This window comes from Bombyx mori, chromosome 24, assembly GCF_030269925.1.
Source record: "Bombyx mori chromosome 24, ASM3026992v2".
In the NCBI taxonomy this organism is placed as follows: domain Eukaryota; kingdom Metazoa; phylum Arthropoda; class Insecta; order Lepidoptera; family Bombycidae; genus Bombyx; species Bombyx mori.
Genome location: NC_085130.1, coordinates 12263337 through 12288526, shown reverse-complemented (window position 1 = coordinate 12288526; position 25190 = coordinate 12263337). Strand labels below are relative to the sequence as shown.

Here is a 25190-nt window from a genome sequence, read left to right as displayed (position 1 = left end):
AAATCATCAGATATATAGTTTTGTTGACTACTGCAGTAAATACCCAGTAATAAACCCTCAATAGCCGGGTATCCACTAGAGACAAACTCGGGTCGAGCAGCCTCGACTTTAAGCAAACAGCCTGAACTGAGGCTGTTTGCTCTGAGGCAAAGGCTCGAGGCACGTTGTGGATTAGCTCGACGTGAGTCGCCTCAGCTTGATCTGGCAGTTTAAAGCTAAAACGCGATGGCACCAGACGCGCGTCATAAATTGCTGCTTTAATAGCAAAAAATATGTAGGTAGGTAATTAAAAAAAGAGGTAGCAACAAAAAGCTGTACAAAAGAAGAAGCATCGATGGTGGATAAAAGAATTACACCGCAATAGAACTCGACATGGATGTGAGCGCTCATATAATTTTATCAGTTTAACAGCAGTTTCGTTGTCCATTGCGATCCGAGGCGACACACCCGTCTCCATTAAATGCACGGCTCGGACTGAGGCTCCTTTGAGCTCAGCAAATAAACCGACAAAATATGGCTCGGCTCGCGGCAACGAGTTGGCCTCGAAGTTGAGGCTGCGACTCCACTTGTGCGGCCTTGGAGCGAGGCAGCTGCTCGACCCGAGTTGGCCTCTAGTGGATACCCGGCTATATTGGCTCATTTGTTGGGCACATAATATTTTAGAGAGACCATGTCTTACACTGGTGGTAGGACCTCTTGTGAGTCCGCACGGGTAGGTACCACCACCCTGACTCTTTCTGCCGTGAAGCAGTAACGCGTTTCGGTTTGAAGGGTGGGGCAGCCGTTGTAACTGTACTGAAACCTTAGAACTCAATCTCAAGGTGGGTGGCGGTATTAATGTTGCGGATGTCTATGGGCTCCAGTAACCACTTAACATCAGGTGGGCTGAGAGCTCGTCCACCTATCTATGCAATGAAATAAAGTCCATGTTTACATCAAAGCTATTGGGATAAGTCTTTAATACGAATTTAAATACATTAATACGTTATGTACATAATTGCATTAAGTTTTTTTTTTTTTGTAGTTGCCAGAGTGGTCGTGGTCAATCGTGCCTTGCACTACAAGACGTTCCACGAAGTCGTCACACCGTCGCAATGCATGTCCGAAGCAGGTGAGAATGCGACCCTGAACGATGGAAAATAGACGCTGCCTGATGCAGAGTTCCTGTAGAATCACGGACTCGTTCTGAACTCGGTCCACAATATTTGTAGAGAAGAATTCTCCAGCACCACACTTCGAGAGCATCTATCCTCTTTCCTTAGGCTATGTTCATATGGCAAAATTTTGAAGTGGCTTTGATGATATATTTTCTTCAGTTTGTCTATGGCTGACATTTACTTTTTTTTAGAAAGCCTTGCACACTTACGACTGGGATCGTAAGTAGCTACACGGTCGTTCGACGCCAAGGCATTTTATGAAACTAAGCGACAATACCATAGATAATATATTTAGACTCCCCGCGCACTTGCCGCAGCAGCCAATGCGTACCGTAAAACGGGGTACCTATACATATAATCCTATATCAGGATCAAAATGATTGAGTCTTGGGGGTATCTTTGCTATCCAATTTAAAATAATGCAATTAACATTGGAGTTTAAGCAAAAATAGATGATATCCCTATTCACCCGGTAATGGGGGTTCATGAGGACGAAATTAGTGTCAATGGAAAAATTTGCCAAGGTTGGCACTACTTGATTTTAATAATAAATTTTCACTATCTATTTCTTTTGAATTTTTTTATCAAATGATGAAATAAAATAGTACTTACCTATTCATATACATAGTAAAATAAACATGTACCAATTCATACTTTAGTCGTTGCAATTCAACTTATTCCCATCCCAATTGACCCCTTTTTCGTTATTATTTATACCTGAAACGTCCCCATTCACCCTAAAACAACTAATTTTTACCTGTATTTCTAATTATCAAAAAACATTCAAGCCAATAACGACTGAGACTTACCTTTTATATATATATGATGGCCCAAACACTAAATGTTAATAAATCACAGTCGTCTTCCATTATTATCAAATAAATAAAAGAGAGCAAAATTTCTATTACTACAATAATTACCACCACAAGAAGTTAATTTGAAATGCGATTTTTTTAAAGTTCGCAGCTAAGGCTCTCCGCGCACTAGGCAGCCAGGCTGTGGCAACCGATATTTTTTTTGCAGCCAGTTATAGCAGCCAACCGACGCCAATTTATCATCTTTTCGTCGAACGATTTGGACTTTATGTCGTAAAAAACGCAAAGCAAAGAAAAGACACTGGATTCATCCTTTCTCTAGAACAGCATTCAAAAGGCTTATTCTATAATTATTTTAAAGGTGTTCATACATACCCAAATCGGCCTTTTTAAATACAAGAAATTGTACAAGCATCCTGTGTTATATAGGTAGTAACTAACATTTGCCAAAACGAATATGCATTGGCTGCTACAGCAAGTGCACGGGGACTGACGGCAGCCACATACATTCGCTAACACTCGTTCTGGCTGCGCGCAGCCAATGGGCTGCCGTGCAACAGGCGCGTTGTATTGGCTGCCGCAGCTAAGAGTTCCGTAATGGGATGCATATTCAGTGTTCCTATGTGAACTCTCAACATACCTACATATTTCTGGTTTTATCCCAATTCATCTCTCAATACCTATTCACCCCAATTAACGGTATTCGTTTTGCCAAATGTTATAGGACACAGCATGCTTGTACAATCTCTTGTCCCCCGATTCCCTTTTTAGCCAACCCATACCCAGGGTCAGAAAGATCTATCTAGGGGTCACCCTGGATGCATCCATGACATTGCGCCCGCATGTAAAATCAGTCCACGACCGTGCCGCTTTTATTCTCGTTAGACTCTACCCCATGATCTACTACCTACCTACTTGATAGTCTCTCTTTTTGTTTTGAAGATTTTATGGCCTGGTAGAGAGACCTTTATGCCATCTCTGAATCGAATTTCGGAGGTGAAACGTGTAGAAGAATAGTAATATCGGTTATGTTCACCTACAAAGCTGGTCGAAGGGAGTCGAAATTTAAAAAAACAAATGACCACTTAGTCCATACATACGTACATTGTCCTATTGTCCTTAATGAGGTACCTAATAATATTGAATTCGGTTTAAATTGAGGGGTGAAAGACCATTTGGCTTAAGCGATATTCCTGCCACTTTACAGGAGTGCATCGCAGGAAGGGAAAGTAAATACTCGTTCTAGTGCTCTTAGCAGAACCTACAAATGAAACAAAACCAAATACAACATCTTTATTCGAATAAAATAACTTATAAAACAGTTCGACTCTACACGCTTTCGGCCAGTTCCTGCGACTTGGCGATCACGTCCTCTATGGTGCCCACCATGTAGAAGGCAGCCTCCGGAATGTGATCCAACTCGCGCCTAAAATCTAAAAGACAAAACGGTTAGTTCGAATCTGTGATCTGTTACAGCGACGTTCGAGACATCTGTTCCCTCGGGAGGCTTGACCACCGCTCTCGGGTGGGAAGCGGTGCTGTCGGAAGCTGCTTTCAAAGTGTGGGTTGTGTAGGAGCGGGTGTAGCTCAGTCGTAAGGGTCTGTTGAAACAGACCGGCTCGGAGAGCATCGACCCCGCTTTCTTCTTTTCACACAGACCGGATCATATAAGTTTGGAATTGGCCGGAGCGGAGCCGCCCACTATTGCACATAGACCGGCTGGAAGAGATCCGAAAGTGGACGCGTTCGCAATCGGAGCCGATTGGCTACACGCGCGAGAAAGAGCGCGGAGCCAGTCGGGTCCTCTTATTGTTTTAAAACGCAGCGAGCGCGTTCAAGCATTCTTAATATTTTTTTTTATTGCCTTTGTAGGCAGACGAGCATACGGCCCACCTGATGGTAAGTGGTCACCGTCGCTCATGGACGTCAGCAATGCCAGGGGCAGAGCTAAGCCGCTGCCTACCATAAAGTACTCTCCGCAAGCCTCGTTTGAAGAAGGACATGTCATAGCGCTCGGAAAACACCGTGGAGGGGAGTTCATTCCAAAGCCGGATGGTACGTGGCAAAAAAGATCTTTGGAAACGCACTGTCGATGAACGCAGCGGTTCCAGATAATATGGATGAACTCTGCTCCGATGGCGGGAGGTGCGATGATAAAAAGGAGATGAGGGAATCATCTCGAATAATTCCTCAGAGCATTCCCCATGGACCATGCGGTATAAAACACAGAGAGAACCGAAGTCCCTCCGTAGACCCAAAGGTTCCAAGCGATCCGCGAGAGCAGGACTATCGACCATCCGAACAGCCCGTTTCTGTATGGAGTCAAATGGAAGTAGCTGGTATTTGGGAGCCCCGGCCCAGAGGTGAGAGCAGTACTCCACGCGAGGTCGGACCTGCGCCTTATAAAGCGCAAGTCTCTGTCCAGGCGTGAAATACCGCTTCGCTCTGTTGAGAACTCCCAACATTTTAGAGGCCAATTTGGCTTTACCTTCCAAATGACTCCGAAACTGGACATCGCTCGAAATATCGACCCCCAGAATCCCGATACTCGCGGAAAGCTGCAGGGATACTCCTTGGAATTCCGGCGCCATGACAAAAGGGTCCTTCTTCGCAGTGAACGCGCAAACCTGTGTCTTCAATGGGTTAAACTGAACTGAATTCAGTTCACCCCACTTGGAGACCCGCCCCAGAGAGTTCTCCACTTCAGACACAAGTTTTAATCGCCTCTCGTGTACAACGCTTCGAGAGAGACTCTGATGGCCGATATATCGCGCATCCCCCGTGCTATCATCCGCATAGCAATGCATGCCATCAATAGACAGCATGTCATTGATATGCAGTATGAAAAGCGTGGGGGAGAGCACCGAACCTTGTGGAACACCAGCGTTGATGGTCATGGTATCGGAGCAGCAGCCGTCGACGACAACTGTGATGCTCCGTCCATCCAAAAAGCTAGCGATCCACTTGCAGAGTCCCTCAGGGATCCCGTATGCTGGAAGCTTCGATAGAAGTGCCCTATGCCAGACCCTGTCGAAGGCCTTCGCGATATCAAGGCTCACAGCGAGAGCCTCGCCCTTGCTTTCCAAGGCTTCAGCCCATTTATGTGTGAGGTATACAAGAAGATCGCCAGCTGAGCGACCATGACGGAAACCGTACTGCCGGTCACTGATCAGCTGGCGATCCTCAAGATACTTAAGAAGTTGGATGTTTATGATTCGCTCCATCACCTTGGAAAGCAAGGAAGTTATCGCGATAGGTCTGTAATTCGAGGGGTCCGACCGGTCACCCTTTTTGGGGATAGGGTGGACATGAGCAGTCTTCCATGAAGACGGAACCCTGTTGGTATTGTACGAGAGGCGATATAGACGCGTTAGCGCGGGTGTCAACTCAGGGGCGCATGTTTTTAGAACCACTGCGGGGATGCAATCTGGCCCACTCGACTTATGGACATCAAGAAACCGAAGCTCCTGTCTGACCGCACGCTGTGTGATGCGAATCTCAGGCATGGAGCTGTCACACCGGGAGATGTTGGGCGGCGTGGCTCCTCCGTCATCCAAAGTCGAGTATGAGGCAAAGAGCTTGACCAGAAGGTCAGCCTTCTCCTTCGCACTATGAGCCAGACTGTCATTGGACTTACGCAGTGGTGGAAGGCTAGACCTGCAGAAGTTACCTTCTGCAGCCTTAGCCAGCGACCAGAAAGCACGGCTCCCAGAGGGATAGCTATTCAGTCGCTCGCCAATTCTGGCAACGTGCTCCGACTTCGCCTTGGCAATAGCCTTCTTATAGGACCTAGAGGCGGCGTTAAATTTCCGCCTTTTCTCCGAGATATCAGGATCCCGGCATCTCCTAGCAACATTAAATGCCACGTATGCAGACCGCTTGAGGCGTGCAGCATCCCTACTGGCTTTATTATACCAGGGTTTGCTGCGACCCCCAACGGGCACCTCAGAAGAAGGAATGAATAATTCCATTCCCTGAAGCACCACGTCTTTAAGTCGGTCCGCACAGACGTCAGGATCATCGGAGGAAAAGCAGAGCCGCCCCCATGGGTAGGATGCGTAAAATTCACGCATTCCATCCCAGTCTGCTGACCTGTACCGCCAAACTCTTCGAAACCCGGTCGTCGTTCGACGACTAGGACGAGAGAGTGGTATGGCAGCACGGATAAGGCAGTGATCAGACGATCCGAGTGGAGCGTCGACCACCACACTGTATCCAGCTGGGTGAGTGGTCAGCAGAAGGTCCAACAAAGAAGGCTCGTGCCCCTCAATGTCTGGGACACGGGTGGGCTGTGTCACCAGTTGAGAGAGGCCGTAGGACAAGGCGAAATCGTAGGCAGCCCGACCCGGGAGGTCAGTGGTTCTGGACCCCAACCACTCCTGGTGATGAGCGTTAAAGTCACCAAGGACCACCACCTCCGCAGATGGGTACTGCTCAAGCACGCGGTCAGTCCCCTCTTGTACATGCTCAAACAGAGCTGACCCCGCATCACTGCTGTGAGACCTGTACAGGCAAGCGTAGACTCGGGTACAGCCCGCATAGTCCACGCGTAGCCACAAGAGGGACAGGTCCCGTTGCTCGAGGCCCCGAAGCCGACGACAGCAGACATCTTCCCGGATAAACACGCACACCCCGGCTTTACGCAGGAAGGTGTGCTCCAATGCGTAGCCGGGGTATCCGAGGTACGACGTATCATCCGGGGCAGATATCTGCGTCTCAGTCAGGAAAAAGAGGGCAGGCTGCGCCGTCTCAAGGTGGTGATGTACGGCGTCAAGGTTACTGTGTAGGCCCCTGACATTGCTGAAATCCACATTAAACGTGGAATGGGGATCCGCCGAAAAAACTCTTTTTCTTTTGTCGACTTTCATGATAGATAATTTTAGTTGGAGAGTAAGGATTTGGAGAGGTAGGATGCTAGAGGTGAGATCAAGGCAATACCTGAATAAAGCGCAGGGCACAATGAACACTCGATCCGGGGGTGCGCGAGAAGCTGACGCAGGGCATGGAAGGGCCCCCAGTCCACCCTGCATACGATCGCCGGGATCCACTCCGGTCTCCGACTCCGGCACGACGACCGCATGACAGGATTTTACACCGGTTGGCGGGACAGCTTCCTGGGGCGGAGTTTAGTTGTGACACCCAGGTTCAGGTCCCCTACTGACCGGCGGGCGGCGGCAGGCACCGTTTCACTGGGTCTCCCTATACCCCCGTCAGCAACCCACGCCCCGCGGACTTGCGCGCACGTTTGCTCTGCATGTTCCAAGTATCACCAAGATTCACCCCCAACAAGGAGGAGGAAAGGAAAGGAATAGAACTGGCTCTCCAACCCACATGCCGGAACACAGCTAGGCTATTTGGCGGCAGACTCTAGTTGGAGGGTGGTCGCCAGCCAGTCGGACTAGGTCCTACCACCGATTGTGTTTTCGGCTCCCGTTTAGCACCACCCAGGGGTTACTTGTAGGGAATCGCGGGTTAAACCTACGGAAGCGGGAAGCATCAACCCCAGCATAAAAAAAATGCACATGCAAAAATTAACTTTACTACATTTACTCAAAACTTTTTTTCCAGCGTGATAAAAATCCGCTCTCCTCTCAGAGCCGGTTTGTGTGAACGGAGCCTAAAGGGCGCGTTAAAAGAACTTCCGTGGCAACGCCTCACCTTCGCGTGGTCTGTTGTGCAGCAGGGAAATATTGTGGAGATGCTCGTTGGGGTCGTTTTACGGGCGGATCCCGGGTGATGACGTCATTCCCAAACATACCGCTCGGCCCAAGCGATAGTGCGGAGAGAAAAATCCTGCGGGGCCTGCAGCCTCGTTCGCTGGGACGGTGACAACGAGCTATACCAGGCCGCAGCAAATTTGGCATTCACAGCTCGGAGACGTGTGCTCGGAAATGTGACGCATAATTATTTATTTATTATTTGGGTTCGATTTTAATTCTACGATGTTATTCCTTCATAGTGTTTATGTGCATATTTCATTAGAACAATGAGCACCCGCCGGCGGGACTCGCACACCGGTTCACTGGCGTCGCTCGACACGAGTGCACCAGAAGTGTTATCGTTTGAATACGACGACTTCGACTAGTTTCATCAGACACAATGCACATGGGAACAACACCGTGACGAAGTGACGCCGGGGTCAATGTTCTCATGTGTACCGCAACGAGACACTATCCGTTACTATAGTTAGGCGGTAGTTCTTTTGACGTTCAACAAGTATGTACTTTCATTTATGTTGAAAAAAAAAATTTTTTTGATTTGATTTGATTTGATATACATTGCGGATTCAGGGAAAATAAATAACTTAGCGAATAACGTGTCAATAGTACCACGGTTGCTTCACTCTTTAAATCGGAACGCATGACTGCTTCACGACAGAAATAAGTAGGATGGTGGTACTTAGCCTTGCGGACTCACAACACGTCTTATTACCGCCTGTAGACAATTCATCTCTTCTTCCATTCCATTTTAAGCTGCTGCATCCTCTTCTCTCCTTACTGAAAGTAGATTGTGTTGGTAGCCAACATCGTTCTGTCTATTTCGCCCGCGAATCAGTCGTGCGTTTCGATTTGAAAGACTCGAAAACAGAGACGTGGACTCGTGTCTTAGAGTGGAAGAAGGCGTTTACTCAGTTCCATGCCCCTTCTTCTAATACCAGGATCTATTTAACACGTTGTTTAACTCGTAGGCACGTTCTAGTTATTTCAAGCAAAATAAAATAAACTATTGGTTTAACATCCTTATTTACCCGACTTTCTAACTAACCTATAGGCGCCCCTATGACGTTGATGAATCGCCTAAGAGTCGGCTCCCCCACTGGTATCGTGATCGAAGCTCCCCTGTCCACGACCAGCTCCCCCTCACCAGACCCTCGGTGCCGTCCACGGCTATAGCGCGGCACGTATACTCTCCCAAATGCTGGACTATCACCAGGGTCAGTTTTGACCCCGGATGGAAATTCTGAGCTCTCTTTTATCACGACTAACTAATTTAATAATAGGTATTACTACTCTCTTCAAATGATTTAATATTCATTTTATTATACATGATTAAAAAAGGAGGGGGGCTTTCATTTCGACCGTAATTTTTGCTCACCTCAGAATTATTCTTGACGCGTACTAATCCTAATGTTTCTTCTTATATTCAAGAGCTGGTGGTACTTCTCGCGCGGTTCCATCTATTTATCAAGCTCCGACCAGTTGTCTTTGAGTTAACCTCAACAGCGCATATTTGACTGACTTCGACTGCATTGATGATGTTCTCATTTTGTTTTGTTCAAGTCGGTGCTGGGGCCTGTTGCTGTATAAAGCCCCGCCACGAGGGCGAACTGTGTATTAAAATACGATTTCGAAGCGCAGACGACATGAAATGGTGTTTAAACAATGGCTAGGTACAACATAGAAAAAAACAAACGACACGTCATTGAACACCATTTTTTTATCAAATGTTAGAAGCTTTATATTTATTAACGTACCTAATTTAAATAAATAAAAAACATTAAAACAAAAAACATAATAAAACATTATTGTAAATAAGTTGCTGTTTAATTTCTACAATTTAGTTATGAAACTGTTAGGTTTTTATATATTTACATTACAGTACCTACTTAAACATAGACGTAAAATTAATAACACATTATTGAAGTGTGATTAAAATATATATTTATTTAGAGTCAATCCTCACGTCCACCATTTATGTAAATATTAAAAGTAATAATTAATTGCAGTCAGACTATTGACTTGTAGAATAATTCATGAAATACTAGTTTCATGACCATCCTAAGCTTGGCTTCACTTCCGCCCTGACAAAACAATGCGACGCGACGCGACGCACAAAATGGCGGACTGCACTGATTGAGCGAGGGCAGACACAGGACGTTCTTTCCAAGTGTACCGGATGAGGCAATTTAGGTACTCCTGTAGGTACTTTATGTATTTAATAAATACTATTTATGTAAATAAAGCGAAACGTAGGTATATGAAATTGTAGTAGGTAATAAAGGAAGTATAACTGAACAACGTTTGGATTTTTTGACTAAAGCCGAAACGATATAAAAACTTGTCACTCACCCGTGGTTTCCAGCTCGTAGTCCGGGGAAAGTTACTTCGATGAGCTCTTAATTATTGCGGCACATATTTATATTAATGAAGCAGTAACAATGATAGAAGCATTACTTGATAAGTATTATTATTAGTTGTTTTTATATTAAAATTAAAAAGCAACGCGCTTATGTTCATGAAAACTAGACTTAATACTTAAGATGTTGCGTTAGATAAATATAAAATAAAAATTAATAAATTTATTAAGTAACGAATGCGACGCTAAAATAAGAAGTGAAAAAAAAGACGATGCGACGCTTACAACTTTTTTTAAATTTAAATTTAAATTCGATTTAAGCCTTCGTCGAGGTTCGAATAGTTTCCCATGAAGGTGCCGTCAAAAGAGTCCATAAACATTTTCTGTTTTCAAAGAATAACACGGGAATACAAACGAAAGTCTAACATATTTGACTAGAAAATAAAAGGTATTTTTTTATTAATATATTCTGTTATTAGCTAGACCGTTCTTCAAAATATTTTTTTAAAATAAAAAAGTTTTCCTTATTTACAAGCTACGTTACAGAACTTGTTGTGTGGCGAATAAGAAACTAAAGATACAATTGTATTTGTAACTATTGAACACTGGATTAACAATATTGTTATTTAGCGCGTGTGGCGGGGTGAGACGTGTGCTGACGGGGCCACTGTATGCGCGGGGGGGGGCAGGGACCACGCGCGCGGGTTGTTGCGACAAGCGACAGTTGTCACGCGGCTGGTTCTTACAGACGTCTGCTCGCTGCTTACCGTCCTACCGTCACCATCTACCACTCGCGCCTGTCACGTACAGCCGCCAGCGTAGTGTTTGGTTATTTGCATAAGTCATTGTTGTCGTGTTTGTTATTGCTTTACTGAGTGTACGTGATCACGACCTTGTGCACTTTCCTGCGAGAATTTGGGAGAATGATTCGAAGCCGCCGGTCGCCTTCGAGACTTGTTCCAGAACGTTCAAGAATGTCAGATTTTGTTTATTGTACAGATGTTTGAACACGTCATCGTCACGTTTCTATAGTACATGTGTTGCGTAGAGAGGACATGCATGGCACTAGGAGATGTACGCAATGCAGGGGAAGAGATGATCCGAGGAAGACATGGAAGGAGTGTGTGAATGATGATATGAGAGAAAGCGGAGTGAGTGTTGAGATGACGGCTGATAGAGGCGAATAGAAAAGAAAAATTCGCTGTGCCGACCCAACCTAGTGGGATAAGGTTGGAAACAAAGAACAAGTATGTATTGCTGTAATAAATTGAACAGGCACAGTCTTCGATTGGTTTTATTAATCTATAAGTAAACGATAAAAAATAAATTGTAACATTCGTTCGTTACTCTGTTTGGTCCTGACGATCTTTGGTGTTGCTGGATGGACGTTTGTGAATGTAAAGTTTACACGCTCGTGACGCCGTCTCTTTGGAGTCGAATGAAACCTCCTTGAAGGCGAAGGAAATACGGAAATGGATTATGAAAAAATATAGTTTTAAATTTGGAACTCCCGCACGCCACAGGCCATATTCGCTTTCCCGCTTCTTTTAGTAGGTACTACGTGCAACACACGAATAAATTTTACAAAATTTAAAATATTTAAAAAAAAACACTATTCCTACCGCTATCGCATCATACCAGGACTTTCAATCAATATTGTGAAGTGCTCGGCTCCCGTTCGTCGCTGAGAGACCATTAAGGAGCCCTACCGCTGGACGAGGACGAGGACTTTGAGATCATCAAGTGACGCCAGTTTTGTATATTGTGTTCTGTGATTCGAATTGTGTTTTTTCAACTTTACCGAGCCAGTTAATGTGCCTAGTACGGGCGCATCACATCATATACCTACATAATTTTGACTCATTTCCCAATCGCACACACGGTGCAGCTATTTACACGCCATAATTCATATTATATTTAATATGTATGTAAAAGAATGATAATAGACGTCGCGACCAGGTGGAATTCCACCTTCTATATGATTGAAAGAGCTTTATTATTAAAAGAAGCACTAACAAGTACTTTAGCAGTTTGGATTCCGCTAGTACATCTTTTATTGAAAGTATAAATGCCGAAGAATGGAGGCTCTGTAAAGATTTGTGTACTGTTTTAAAACCACTCGAACAAGTGACTGTCCAGATTAGTGCAGAAAAATATCTTAAAGGCAGCCTTGTTATAATTTTTAACAGATTATTACGTAATGTATATGCTGAAAAAATATCACACAGTGAATCATTACATTCTGATGCTATAGCCGTTAGTAACAGGATTTTACGCGGCTTAACCACAAGACTGAATAATTTAGAGATGAGCGGAACTTTCGGGATAGGTACATTTCTCGACCCGCGTTTCAAAATGGCATTTTTTTTGATAAAACGGCAGCCGAAGCGTCCAAAAAAAGGGTAATTGAATTGACGATAATTGAAATTAACAAAGAAAGTGCTAGACACGAGTCATCTTCGTCGCCTTTGTCAATAACAACACCAACGCCGACTACGTCTTCCTTTAGATCAAAAGATACGGATAAGCCGATACTACTTATTTTAAACTGTAGTGGCGCTTATTTGGAAGAAAGTAAATGCATATTTATTTATGACAAAATTAATGCACCAAGGATTTTTTCTCTAATCTATTGTCCGCTTTGGGCCTGAAATGGGCATTCCCCTTTGCTCGTAATGCCGCTATTGCAATCATATCGACGCTTGAAAGGCAATCCTGACTAAGCGACAAAAGTAGGTAAAATGAGTTAGATAGGTACACCATTGGAATCGTCTGATTTTTCTGCGTCATTTAGTATAGGTTTCATCACTCTGTGACGTGTTTTATGTCGCTTAGATATGGTGTGATTTTCATAAAAATGCAGAGTTTTTTCCTACCAAACGACAAAAAAAAAAGTTATTTTAGAGACATCCTGCAGTTAGGACATTTTAATAATAAGGTATTATTCACTTAGTCAGTGATGCATGTTTTGAAATTTTCATTTGTTTGTATTTATTTATTTTTACTTGTTATGAAATTTTTCTTTGAAATCACTTAGTAGATTGTACCTATACAAAGTAGTCGTAATTGGTACAGTTATACAATTTAACTTGAAACAAAATGGAATAATATTGAATCTTAGATAGTTTTACTTGTTTATCATAATATCCCTTTCCATCCGTAAATATTTGTACATGACAGCATTTCTAATAACTACGTCGCCTAGATAATTTTACTTGATTAATTTCAATGGTTACTTTTGGCGCTTAGTTATGTTTACCCGTAAACAAAATATAATTTTTTGTCGCTAAGGAACTGCGCGAGTTTAAATACGTCGCGTGGGTATGCGCAACTAGTCGCGTACCACGTTTTGGCGGGCTGGTAAAAGGTGACATTAGTAAGCTGGGCGTCGCTTAGTAAAGTCGTTTGTCACATTATTTTGCATTTCCCATGCATGTTCCCATGAGGGAGATGTGAACCACCAAATAAGACCAAAGCAAAGACTATATATCTATAGATTCCGTAAAAAGAGATATCAAAAGTTTACAAAGTCGTTGTGGCCTAAAGGATAAGGCGTCCGGTGCATTCGTATGTAGGGATGCAACGGTGTTTGAATCCCGCAGGCGGGTACCAATTTTTGGAATGAAATACGTACTTAACAAATGTTCACGATTGACTTCCCCGGTCATCGTTCTCGTCGAACCCGTCGCTCGCGACGAGGGGTTCGTCGAGTAAATTAACCCACAGACACAGCCCACTGAGTTTCTCGCCGGATCTTCTCAGTGGGTCGCGTTTCCGATCCGGTGGTAGATTCTGCGAAGCATTGCTCTTGCGAGGGCCAGTGTTAGCAACATCGTCAGGTTTGAGTCCCGTGAGTTCACCTACTAGTTAAAGTTACGCTGATACATCTTGCGAGTCTGCACGGGTAGGTACCATCACCCTGCCTATTTCTGCCGTGAAGCAGTAATGGCTTTCGGTTTGAAGGGTGGGGCAGCCGTTGTAACTATACTGAAAACTTAGAACTCATATCTCAAGGTGGGTGGTGGCATTTACGTTGTAGATGTCTATGGGCTTCAGTAACTACTTAACACCAGCTAGGCTGTGAGCTCGTGATCTGAGCACTAAAAATAAAAAATACCAGCGGTACCTTCGCATTACTATCGTCAAGATTCGAGCAAAGTTTACGTTTCTGAAGAAATTAGAAATATCTCTAACTTAAACAAACTATACAAAAAGCACAACATAGATCAGGGCATGGATATTGTAAGCGAGATAATTTTTCGTAAAATATTCCAAAATAATTTCAACATCGGATTTCATGTACCTAAAAAGTCAAGTGTCTAAAGCGTCTTCACTACGAAAAAAATGAAAAATCCTGAAAAACTAAAGTGAAAAGCAATAACATGAAACAGAAAAAGAAGAAAGCTATACCCGTTTTAGAGCCCACAAAAATATACACCGAGATGATCCGTCATCTCATATGCTAGTTTCGGAAAAAGTACTCAACACGCCTTTTGCACAATCTATGCTTTTGTATTATGCTCGTAGTAGGAAACTAGCCGTATATAATTTGTGTTTATGAAACGGAACTCGTAATGTTTTTTGTTACTACTGGGATGAAAGTGGCAAGAGTGGCGCCAATGAGATTGCAACTATTTTACATAAATATATTCAGTCCATTGATGCTAGGAGAAACGTTACGTGATTACTTCTCTATTGCGACTGTTGTCCAGGCCAAAACCGGAACCATACGGTATTAGCAATGTTGCATTCATCATTACAGGAGTGCAAATATATCGCACCTAGGCAAGATTCATCGCCTTTTCAGGTGGAAAGACTGAGCTATGAAGATTTTTATAAATGGGATAGTATTAGTGATAAGTAGGTACTTCCAAGGCAAGATCCGTGTTATGACTTTCCAAAAATACAAGCAAAGCGTTAAATACAAAACATCTATGAATGCTTTTGCATCATCTTTTGATGTCGAAGTTCAGCCTAAAATAAAGTTATCACTGACATCTTGTTATAGGTCTCAGTTACCCATATCAAAAGCCAAATATGATGATTTGCTCAAACTTCGCACTGACAAAGTCATTCCTAATTGTCTTAAACAAGAGTTTCTGAGCATTCCACGTGCACGACATTGCACGATATTGAAGATTGTGATTGATTAACAAAAAATAACAAGATCTCATGTCCCATATCTATCGTATGCCTTTGGAGTGATTAAATTACAATAGTGTTGTTAAGTTTGGTTATGTTCAATACCAGAATACAATTTATTATTGTTTTTGTTGTTGATTTACTCTGAAAACTAGAGCTCTTATGAGTTTTAATAATTCTCTATTGTTTTTAAGACTGATGAGGCAATAACTAGATTTTGGTATTATATTGGAATACACTACAATGTGATATGGTTTATTTATTTAATATTGTATAAAATATAATAGTAATAACGTGATTTTGTTACAAAAAAAGATATCCCTATTGTTTCTTACAATAAATGTTTATTCATAAATGTCTCGCTCTTTTGGTTTCGCTCTTTTGCATGATTTATCAAAGTAATTTATTACATTTTAGTTCAATTCTTTACACTTTCTACATGCTTTAAAAAGTGGAATAGTATTTAGATACATTTACTCGATTTGTTGTGAACTATGGGATCACTTTAGTCCAATATACCCAAAACGAAACTGTAAGCTGTGCGAATTTGTCTAACTTTACATGTTACTGAAAATCTTTCAACGATAGCTCATATTGTTTTACATGTTACTCCAAATCTTTCAATGCTAGCTTAGATAATTTTACTTGTGACGAGAACCCTTTTATATAAAATTCAGATAATTTTACCTGTTTATCAAATTATGGACAATATATATAAGCGACAATAACTGCTATATACACAAATGATAGGCAATAACCTTTAAGTATATTCGATGGGCAAAAAAAAACTATATCTAGGTCTATTAAAATAATTTCAATCCTACAGTTAGATTCGTTATAATAATTTTTTTTCCAAATATTTCAACTTTAAATTGCTCTACTGTAAAGTTCACTCATTGTCGCTTAGTCATGTTTGCCTTTCAAGCGTCGATATGTAGTATGTATGTTGTTGTTTTCTTTTATTACTGTGTCCTTACTAACATATTTTTAAGAGATCACTGCTACTAACATTAATATGGATCATTATCTGAAATAAAGAATTTAATAATTAAAAAAAAAATTGGGCACTTTCGGATTATTGTCGACAGAAAGATTTTATACTAATTAATGTTAATGTACAAGCGCCTCAGAGACGTCTCGTAAATGCAACTAGAGAACTGTATCTTGTCATAATTACTTTAAGAAGGATGACAGAAAGATCAGGGCATGTGAATTAAAACTATTTGTATAATTGTCTCATTAATAAGGCTATTTCACAAGTAGGAATATCAGGCTCTTTTGAAGGTCAGGGCAGACGTGGCAAGCATGAATCAGTCAATAAAACCAAAGAAAAAGATAATAATAATAAAGAAGTCGTTAAAGAACACATCGAGGCTTTCCCTGTAATGGAGTCTCATTACTGCAGGAAAACATCACCCAAAATGTATTTATATATCAATCTTTCCATCTCTAAAATGTATGAACTGTACCAAGAAAAATGTAAAAATTAATCTACTAAGTGCATATAGGTGCAAACGTCACTATTGGCAATAATTAACACAGTAAAATATAGTTTAGTTTATTCTATGTTATTGTTTATTTATTATTAGCAAGATGAAACTGTTATTCTACCATATTTAATAATTAGCAGACACTGTTTTGATGTGAAAATGTTTAGAATATGATTATTGTTTAAAAACACAAAATAAATGACTGTATAAATAATTAAATATTAATAAAGCATAAATGTTAATAATAATTTATATTATAATTAACAGTAATAAATTAATTATGTATTGTAATATGCAAATGATGTTGGCGCCATCTATTAATAGGCTGGATAATAACAATGTTAGTTTATTTAAGTTAAAAGTAATTCATGTAAAATAAATTAATATCAGTCATGTAAAAATCACTACAATATGTATTGTGAATATTAAGCTATATTTTGTGAATTGTTTCGCAGTAATTACATTTGTTTGTATAAAAGAAGATGTAGTTGCTATAACCATCACAAAATGGCTAATTGTGTAAGAACTAAGACGTAGCTTTTTGTAATAAAACAGTAATGTTAAAGTTTTACAGAATTGTATTGTATTTTGATTGTAAAAGACCTTATGTGTGTAAACCCTGGCGTAACGCCGCATGCACGCCCACACGACAAGCGCCAACGCGCGTGTACAACTGCGCTCATTTCATTCGGGCCTCACACATGCTAACGCGCGTTTTAATAAAGCGCGCGTCCGCGTTCGTATCGACAGCGCGCTTTGATGTTTCCGTTCAGTTGAGCGCGCGTTTTCGACGCGGATATACATATTCAGGGCTCATCAGTATCAGTACGTCCATCTTTGACAAATGTAAGAACTTTACTAACATAGATTATACACTTAATTGTTTACTAAGCCTCGGCGGCCGCGGCAACGCACGTCCGACGCTTGACAAGCGCGTGTCATGTGAACACTATACAAAAAAGCGCGCGTTCAATGAGCGTTGAACGCTTGTCAACTGAACGTGGCCTAAAACGCATGTTTCCGAAAATGTCTATCGCAATATTTTTTGTACTCAGTACAATTTAGATTTTTATAAACCCAAGAAGGACCAATGCTTAATTTGCCATAAATATAAACGAGCCAAATCTGAAAATGCCTCTGATCTTGCTGCTTTGCAGCGAATGTATGGTGAGCACATGTCTTTAAAAGAACAAAGTCAATATACTAAAGAGTTAGATAGAATTCGGGCGAATGAAGATAACAGCTTTAACTCAATCACGATTTACTTACAAAAAGAATTGCACTTGCCGAGTAGTGATGTTTCTCTACTTTACTACTTGCGTAAATTAAACGTTTACAATGTTATCATTCATGAAGCCCGTTCTTGAAATGATGGGTTTTGTTACTTGTGGTCTGAAGTAGATGGAAAAAATGGAAGCTATGAAGTGGGAACCGCGCTATATCATTGGATCCAGCGTCTACCACGAACAATTACCGAAGCTATATTTTCTGATACTTGCGGAAGTCAAAATCGTAATCAGTTTCTGTTATGCTTATTGCTATACTTAGTTCAACCGGTCATGGTTCTCGTCGAACCCGTCGCTTGCGACGAAGGGCTCGGCGAGTAAATTAACCCACAGACACAGCCCATGCCAGAATGAGGAAACAAAATGTATTTGACTACAAAAGTTATTTGCCTTAAAAAAGCATATACCAGGAACTTAAATATAATTATTACAAAAAATGTGTATTTTAGTCGGAAATGTGAAAAATTCGATCTCAAAGCCACGAGGACGCGAGGCATTTTACGTAAGAAAATTTGATCTAACATGGATAATGCCTCTTGAATTTCTTATTAGTTTTTTAATGATTTCTGTTGATGTGGCTGGACGAAGATGATGAGGTTGTTGAAGAAGGCGATCTGAACATCAGTTCAGAGTGGCCTTCTCAACCTCCTCGACAATCTGTTCTAATTTGCCTCACCGCCCGCCATGCCGATGCCCGCCTCGCCGATCGGTCGAATATTAGTCTCCCTACCCCCTCCCTACCAGGTGGCTTTTTAAGAATTTTAATATTTAATTTTATTTTATTTTTTTTATATTTCCATTTGGAATAGAAACTGGGCCCCTGGGGTCCATCTGTTAAAAGCTTTTTTAAGGACCTTAAAAAAAACTATTTGCGTCGGGAGACCAGAAGGCCAGTACGTATTTTGCACAAAGAATTATCATTGCTATCCAGCGTGGAAATGCTGCCAGCCTTCTGGGAACGCTGCCAACTGGCGGTGAGCTAACACAGATTTTCTGTTTATAAGTAGCTTTACCTACATAATTATTATATTTTCATAACTCTATGCAAAAATCTTATCGTTAAGAATCGCTGAAATTCCCTGTAGTACTTACGAAATATTAAAGAATGCTTGATTGTGTTCAGCATTCTAATCGATAAGATCTTTTCATACGGAGAGAAAACAGTTTTTTTAAATAAAAAGCTGTAATTCTCTGTAAGCTATTTAATTTCCCTATATTACAAACAATTTACTGTTAAAAGATATTATGAGCGTACAATTGTATAAAATTTCGAATAACTCCTTTAGATTAAACCTTTAAAAAAGCGCACTTATTAACATTAGATCGACAAAGTTATCTAAGTCTACATAATCAAATCATTCAATCTCAATTAACACGTTAAGTGCGAAACGAGGCCTAAATCACCCCTCATGCAACTTCCTTGTGGTGCGGCAAGGAAAAACGTGAACATCTCTGTCGTGCGAAGGGCATAGCTTTGGTTTGGTCCAGTATAGAAAAGAGATAAATGTATATTTGAGACGCGCTAATGGTCCCGGACTAGGTGGTATACCTACCTTGGTACCGGATGTCTTAGGCCTCGTACCGCACTGAATTAATATAATTTTAATGCAGTGCAGAACGAGGCTAAAACGTCCCATATCCCCAATACCGTCTTTACCATAAGGGCACACGGGGCCCGTGCCCAGGGCCCCCATTCTCAGGGGGCCCCGAAGTACCAACAATTTGGTTACCAATTGTAGTCGAGAGCGGTCATTTTCGCAGCCTACGAGAATATAAAATGAATTGCGAACAACAATGTTACAAGAACGGCTGAGTAATTAGTCAACTATGGGCATAGAAAGTGATATCCTTAAAAAAAATTACTTTAAAGATATAATGGAATATTTTGCGCAACAGAAATCCCGAAAGAAACCATTATCGTAACCGTAACCAAAAAACCAGCAGCAGGTTTATTATATCATACTGTATTTGATTACCTATTATAAATGGTCATACTCAGTAAAAAAATGTAATTATAATTCGCTTTTTTTACTTTCCAAAAGGGCCTCAAATTCTTGTGTGCCCAAGGGCCCCAGCCTAGTTTAAGACGTCCCTGCATATCCCCCCGGATCTCGTACCGCACCCAACGCGAGCTTCCCGCGACTAGTGTTGTGCATCACGTCGATTGGAGAGCACGTCCTTTTACATCGCCGAACATGTCTAAACGATGTCGGAATAAGTTAATTTAAAAAACCCAGAAACAGAACCAAAACAGGTAAGTTTTTTAATTGATATTTTTGTAGGTAGTGAAAAACTCCACAAAAAACGCAAAGCAGCCGTTGACAAAACAGGTAAGTAATTAATTAATAATTCAGTAGTTCTTTGTCTAGGTTTTGAAAGTAAATAAAGATTACCTAACGATTTTTAGGGTTCCGTATCGAAAGATAAAAACAGGACCCTCTATTACTAAGACTTCGTTGTCTGTCCGTTTGTCTGTCATCAGATATGTCAAGAATCGCGATAATTAGATAGTTGAATTTTTCTCAAATTAAGTAGGTACTTCTGTTGCCGCTATAACAACAATACTAAAACGTTAAAAACAACAAAATATGTACAGGGTTATTTTTAATCACCAAGTTTGTTGAGTGTGTTAGATTCGACTTATGTGAATTTTACACGATATATGATGACGTAAGCATGTGTCAGTCACGTGGTCGGAAGAGAGCACCAGGCGGAGTAGGTATATTATTGTACGATGGTAAAAGTACAGAAATTATGTGTTAGTCATTTAAGAAACTCAATATTTTAATATGTTTTTTTTTGTTTTTAGCCATCTTTTATAAAGGATTACAGTGTTTGTAAGTACGTTTTGTATAAGCATGCGTGGATATGATATTTCTAACATTTGTCTATAAGATTACTTGTGTGAAAAGCTTGATACGAGAATTAATTTTGCACTAACTAATACACCGTTTTTTTATTAAACCTTAACATAATATTCAACAACATAAGGTGCTGTCAAAATGTAATCGCATGTAAATAATCTGGACCATAATAAAGCTTGAGAAGAAAGATGCAGCATACAGATAATTGGTATAAAATTACAGTATATTATATAATATACCGCAGCTTCACTCGCTTCACTCTTCACTCGGAATCGATTGAACTTAGAGACATTTTTGGCGATCTATTAAATAATATATAAAGAAAAGTACCTACTTTGAATCTCATAATACCTAAACTAGTCGCTGAGCCCGCGGTATTTGCGTATCGTTTTTTTTTCTAGTCATTTCTATTTTATTTTTTTACCGTGTTTTGATCAGTACACTCAATAAATGGCTACTGGTAGCTGAGAACTGCCTGTATATGCAAAATACAATATGAGAGTAATTTTTTCAGAGTCCACCGAGAAGTGATGTTCAACTAACCAATCGGCCAATATTGCCCATTGAAAATTTGTTTGACGACGAGAGTGATGAAGAGATTTTCCCAACAAATAAACGTCAAAAAACATATTTTTCTACTGAATCAAATATAACTGAAAAAATCGTACCTTTACAAGAATTTAGCTCACAAGAATGTGTCATGAATAAACAACAGTCTGACAATATAAAACAAAATATTGTCTTATATGGGCACCCAAACTCTATATTTATTGCAAATACAAGAACATTACAACACAAAGCAAAAACACGTGCTCAGACTGCCACTAATAATTTTTCAATTTACCTTGATCAAGTGAAAGAACCAGAAGAAACAGTTAAACTGAGTCCAAGCATCCGAAAAACTATTCAACTCAAAAAACAAGAAGAAACAGTGTATCTCAGTCCTAGTACCGGAAAAACTTGTCAAATATTGCAGAATGTTCGCTTGTCCGCTTCTAGTGCTCCAACCTCACCAAGGCATTTTATAAAAAAACAAAATCCTATAGGTTCCCCTTCAATAGATTTTCCTCATATAACTACGGAGAGCAGAGCTGGATCTTTGTCAGAAATCTCACGCTCCAATTTACTGGATTGTGATATATCACTTAGTGAGGACCACATTCAACAATTACTTCGTACACCGACACAAAAAAGACCGAGAGAAAATGTTACATCCGAATGTACATATTCCAAAGACTGTAATCCGTCCAAAACTAAAAAAAGTAATGAAATAGAGGTCTCTGTAATTATAGAAAGTATTCCTGATGACAATGTTAAAGGAAAACGAGATATGAATAACAAATTGCCAACTGTTCTAAAATAATCTGATATTCTCGAATATGATATTATTGAACATATAGACTGCGAAAACAATAATATAATACAAACAAACGAAATACGTCACAGTGTGCAGAATATTCGAAAATCTCCTGAGTTGGATGAGAGTAATAATATGGAAGATGATAATTTTAGCGGTACTGACAATGATTATAGTCCTTCGGAGGAAGAGTCTAGTAACCCGGAAGAGTATGATTCAATGGAAAATTGCGTTCATTCAGATCAGGATTTATCTCCAGATAGTGAAAATGAAGAAGCTACAGAAGATGAAATTTTAGTCACGGAAGAAACATTACCCGGTGCGCAAGAAATATTACCCGGCACGCAAGCTAAAGATCACGATGAGTGGGAAAATATATCGGAAAGTCCCATAACTTTTAATGAATTCGATGGAGAATGTTCTTTTAATTTACCCCCGTTTGTGGGAGTTACACCTGAAGATATATACAAGATGTTTGTTACAGATGAGATGATTGATATAATGGTATATGAAACAAATGCTTACGCACAAAAATATATACAAATAAATCAACAAAATATGAAACGTAATTCACGCATGACAAAATGGAGTGACACCAGTTCTCAGGAAATGAGAACATTTTTGGCTGTTTTAATGGCAATGAGATTGTGTAGAGTTCCTAATTTGTATCGAAACGAATTTATTTCTACAGTAATGACAAGAGACAGATTTTTACTGCTACTTAAATGCTGGCATGTCAGTGATGTAAGTAATGAAGACAAAACTGACAAACTATATAAAATTAGAGATATGTTCACAAAGATTACAGAAAATTTTCGACGTATTGCAAAACCTGATAAGTATGTGGTAATCGATGAAACCATGATACCATGGAGAGGAAGACTAGGTTTTCGCCAATATATAAAAAACAAATCGCACCGATACGGCTTAAAGCTTTATAAGCTTTGCACTCCCGAAGGTTATACTTATGAGTTAGAGGTTTATACAGGGAAAAAAATCAGAAAAAAGAATTAGAACACAGTAAAAAAGTAGTGTTAATATTGATGACAAATCTAACAGAAATGGGAAGAATCGTAATAGTAGACAATTATTACACTTCGTTAGGGCTGGCAGAAGATCTTCTATCACAAAAACATTTATATGCGGAACACTTAATAAAACACGGAAATATCTGCCTAAGCAAGTTACTAGTTACAAATTGCAGAAAGGCGTAATTATTGGAAAAATGAACAAAAAGGGCGTAACGGTAATGAAATGGATGGATAAACGGAATGTTTTAATGTTGACGACGTGCAAAGATCACGATGATAACCTGATAGATACTGGAAAAAAGAAGAGAGGAACCGATGAATGCATAAAAAAACCAGGATGTGTTCTGCTGTACAATAAAACAAAAAAAGGCATTGACTTTTCTGACCAGATGTCATCTTATTATACAGTTGAAGAGAGGAATCAAATGGTGGAGAAAAGTTGTAATGGAGCTAATATTCGGTACAGCGCTAATTAATGCCTGGATTGTGTTTAATTCAATCCAAAAAAAGTTACCGAAAAGACTCTTTGTGGAGAAACTTATAGAATCTTTTATAAAAAAGGAAATCGATAAGATCCCAGGTAATGTAATGCTCAGATATATTTCTTGACAGTTAAAACAAGTAAACTTTCAATAGGCTGACGATAGTCAACGTGTAGAAGCTTTCATAAACTAAGCCTGACATTTTGTCATTATTAAGTTATTTATTATTGTTTCCTTTTCGCAAAATTAAATTATTTTGAATTTAACCTTACCTACCTACTCTTTCAACATTTTAAGCGTAAAGCAAACACATTCATTTAATGCAGTTATACATTATCATTGTTATTCTCATCTACGATCTAACCTAAGTAACAATGCCAGTTTTATTACGTTATCTTTACATTTTTGTTATTTTTCAGCACCTGAAAGCAGCGCACGTCATTGCCTTGAAAAGGGTGAAAAAAGAAGATGTGTTGGTTGTTACCAGAAACTACGCACATTTTTACCATCTCGTGAAGCTGACAAAAAATCCAAAAAGGTTTTGACTCAGTGCTCTCAGTGCAAAAAATCTTATTGTCTACCCTGTTTCAATGAAAAACACTCAAAAATACATATTGAGATTTTTTATAAAAAAGTATATTGTTACTGATTTTTTTATGTTAATTCAAGTTCTAATAAGTGTATTTTTAAAGCCCGAGGCAGAATAAATAGGATAGTTTCTTTTCTACTTCTGGTTTTCTTTTTTCCTATTCTGTGAACCGCATTAAGACTTTTACACAAAAATAGATAAACGTCGTTGCGTCGATATTATTTTTCTCATCACTAATCTTAGCGAAAATTTACTCTATTTCAGTGCGTTACGAGGTGTATAAAATCCCATATTTTGTTTTGCCAATAATTAATAAACTAGCTATGAGATCCCGGGGCGACGGTAAATTTTTTTTTTTTTTTTTTGGTCAGGAGGAAATCGCCGGACTTCCGCCCTCCCCTGGGAACGGCGGGCGGAGCATGTCGGAGTCGAACCGACTAAAACCTCCTGTCGCTCAACAACCAACGTCCAAACCTCACATGAGACAGAACTCATGAAAAGGCAAAGGGGGGAAAGTGAAGTGTTTAGTGCGGAGCACATCTCTCCCATCACCCTCCAACTCGGGACGCCGGACTGGTGGTCGTCGGCGCCACGACCACCAGCCCTCTCGGTCGGCAGGCTATCCGGAGCCCGCCTAGATGGCGCCGGTTAGAGTGAGCTATCCTACGGAATACCCCGCTGGCGCAGAACCAGCCGGATAGCCGGCCTTCCATCACCCGGATGCTCTTGCGTAAAACGCGTGCAGAGCAGCTTGCACGACGTCTTCTTAGGTCCCCCTCGCCGGTCCCCAGACCGACATATGAGGGGGACCCGAAACACTTAGAGGGCCAGGGCTTGGGCGAGATCCGCCTCCCTGGCCCCGGCTCGACGGCGGCGGGCTTGCGCGTCTCTAACGCGCCCC

The 25190-nt window shown here is 40.5% G+C and overlaps 2 long non-coding RNA genes across 2 annotated transcripts; one reads left to right on the top strand and one right to left on the bottom strand.

Moving 5' to 3' along the window:
* Positions 1-3252: 3252 nt before the first annotated feature.
* Positions 3253-13211, bottom strand: LOC134201276 (uncharacterized). Its single transcript, XR_009976497.1, has 3 exons — positions 10042-13211; positions 9068-9271; positions 3253-3405 (listed from the first exon to the last, which is right to left on the bottom strand). It is a non-coding gene; the product is annotated as an uncharacterized LOC134201276 (long non-coding RNA).
* A 5842-nt stretch (positions 13212-19053) lies between these two features.
* LOC105842252 (uncharacterized) lies at positions 19054-24830 on the top strand. The gene is made up of 4 exons (XR_009976498.1): positions 19054-20296; positions 20776-20803; positions 21345-23798; positions 24120-24830. It is a non-coding gene; the product is annotated as an uncharacterized LOC105842252 (long non-coding RNA).
* Positions 24831-25190: the final 360 nt, after the last annotated feature.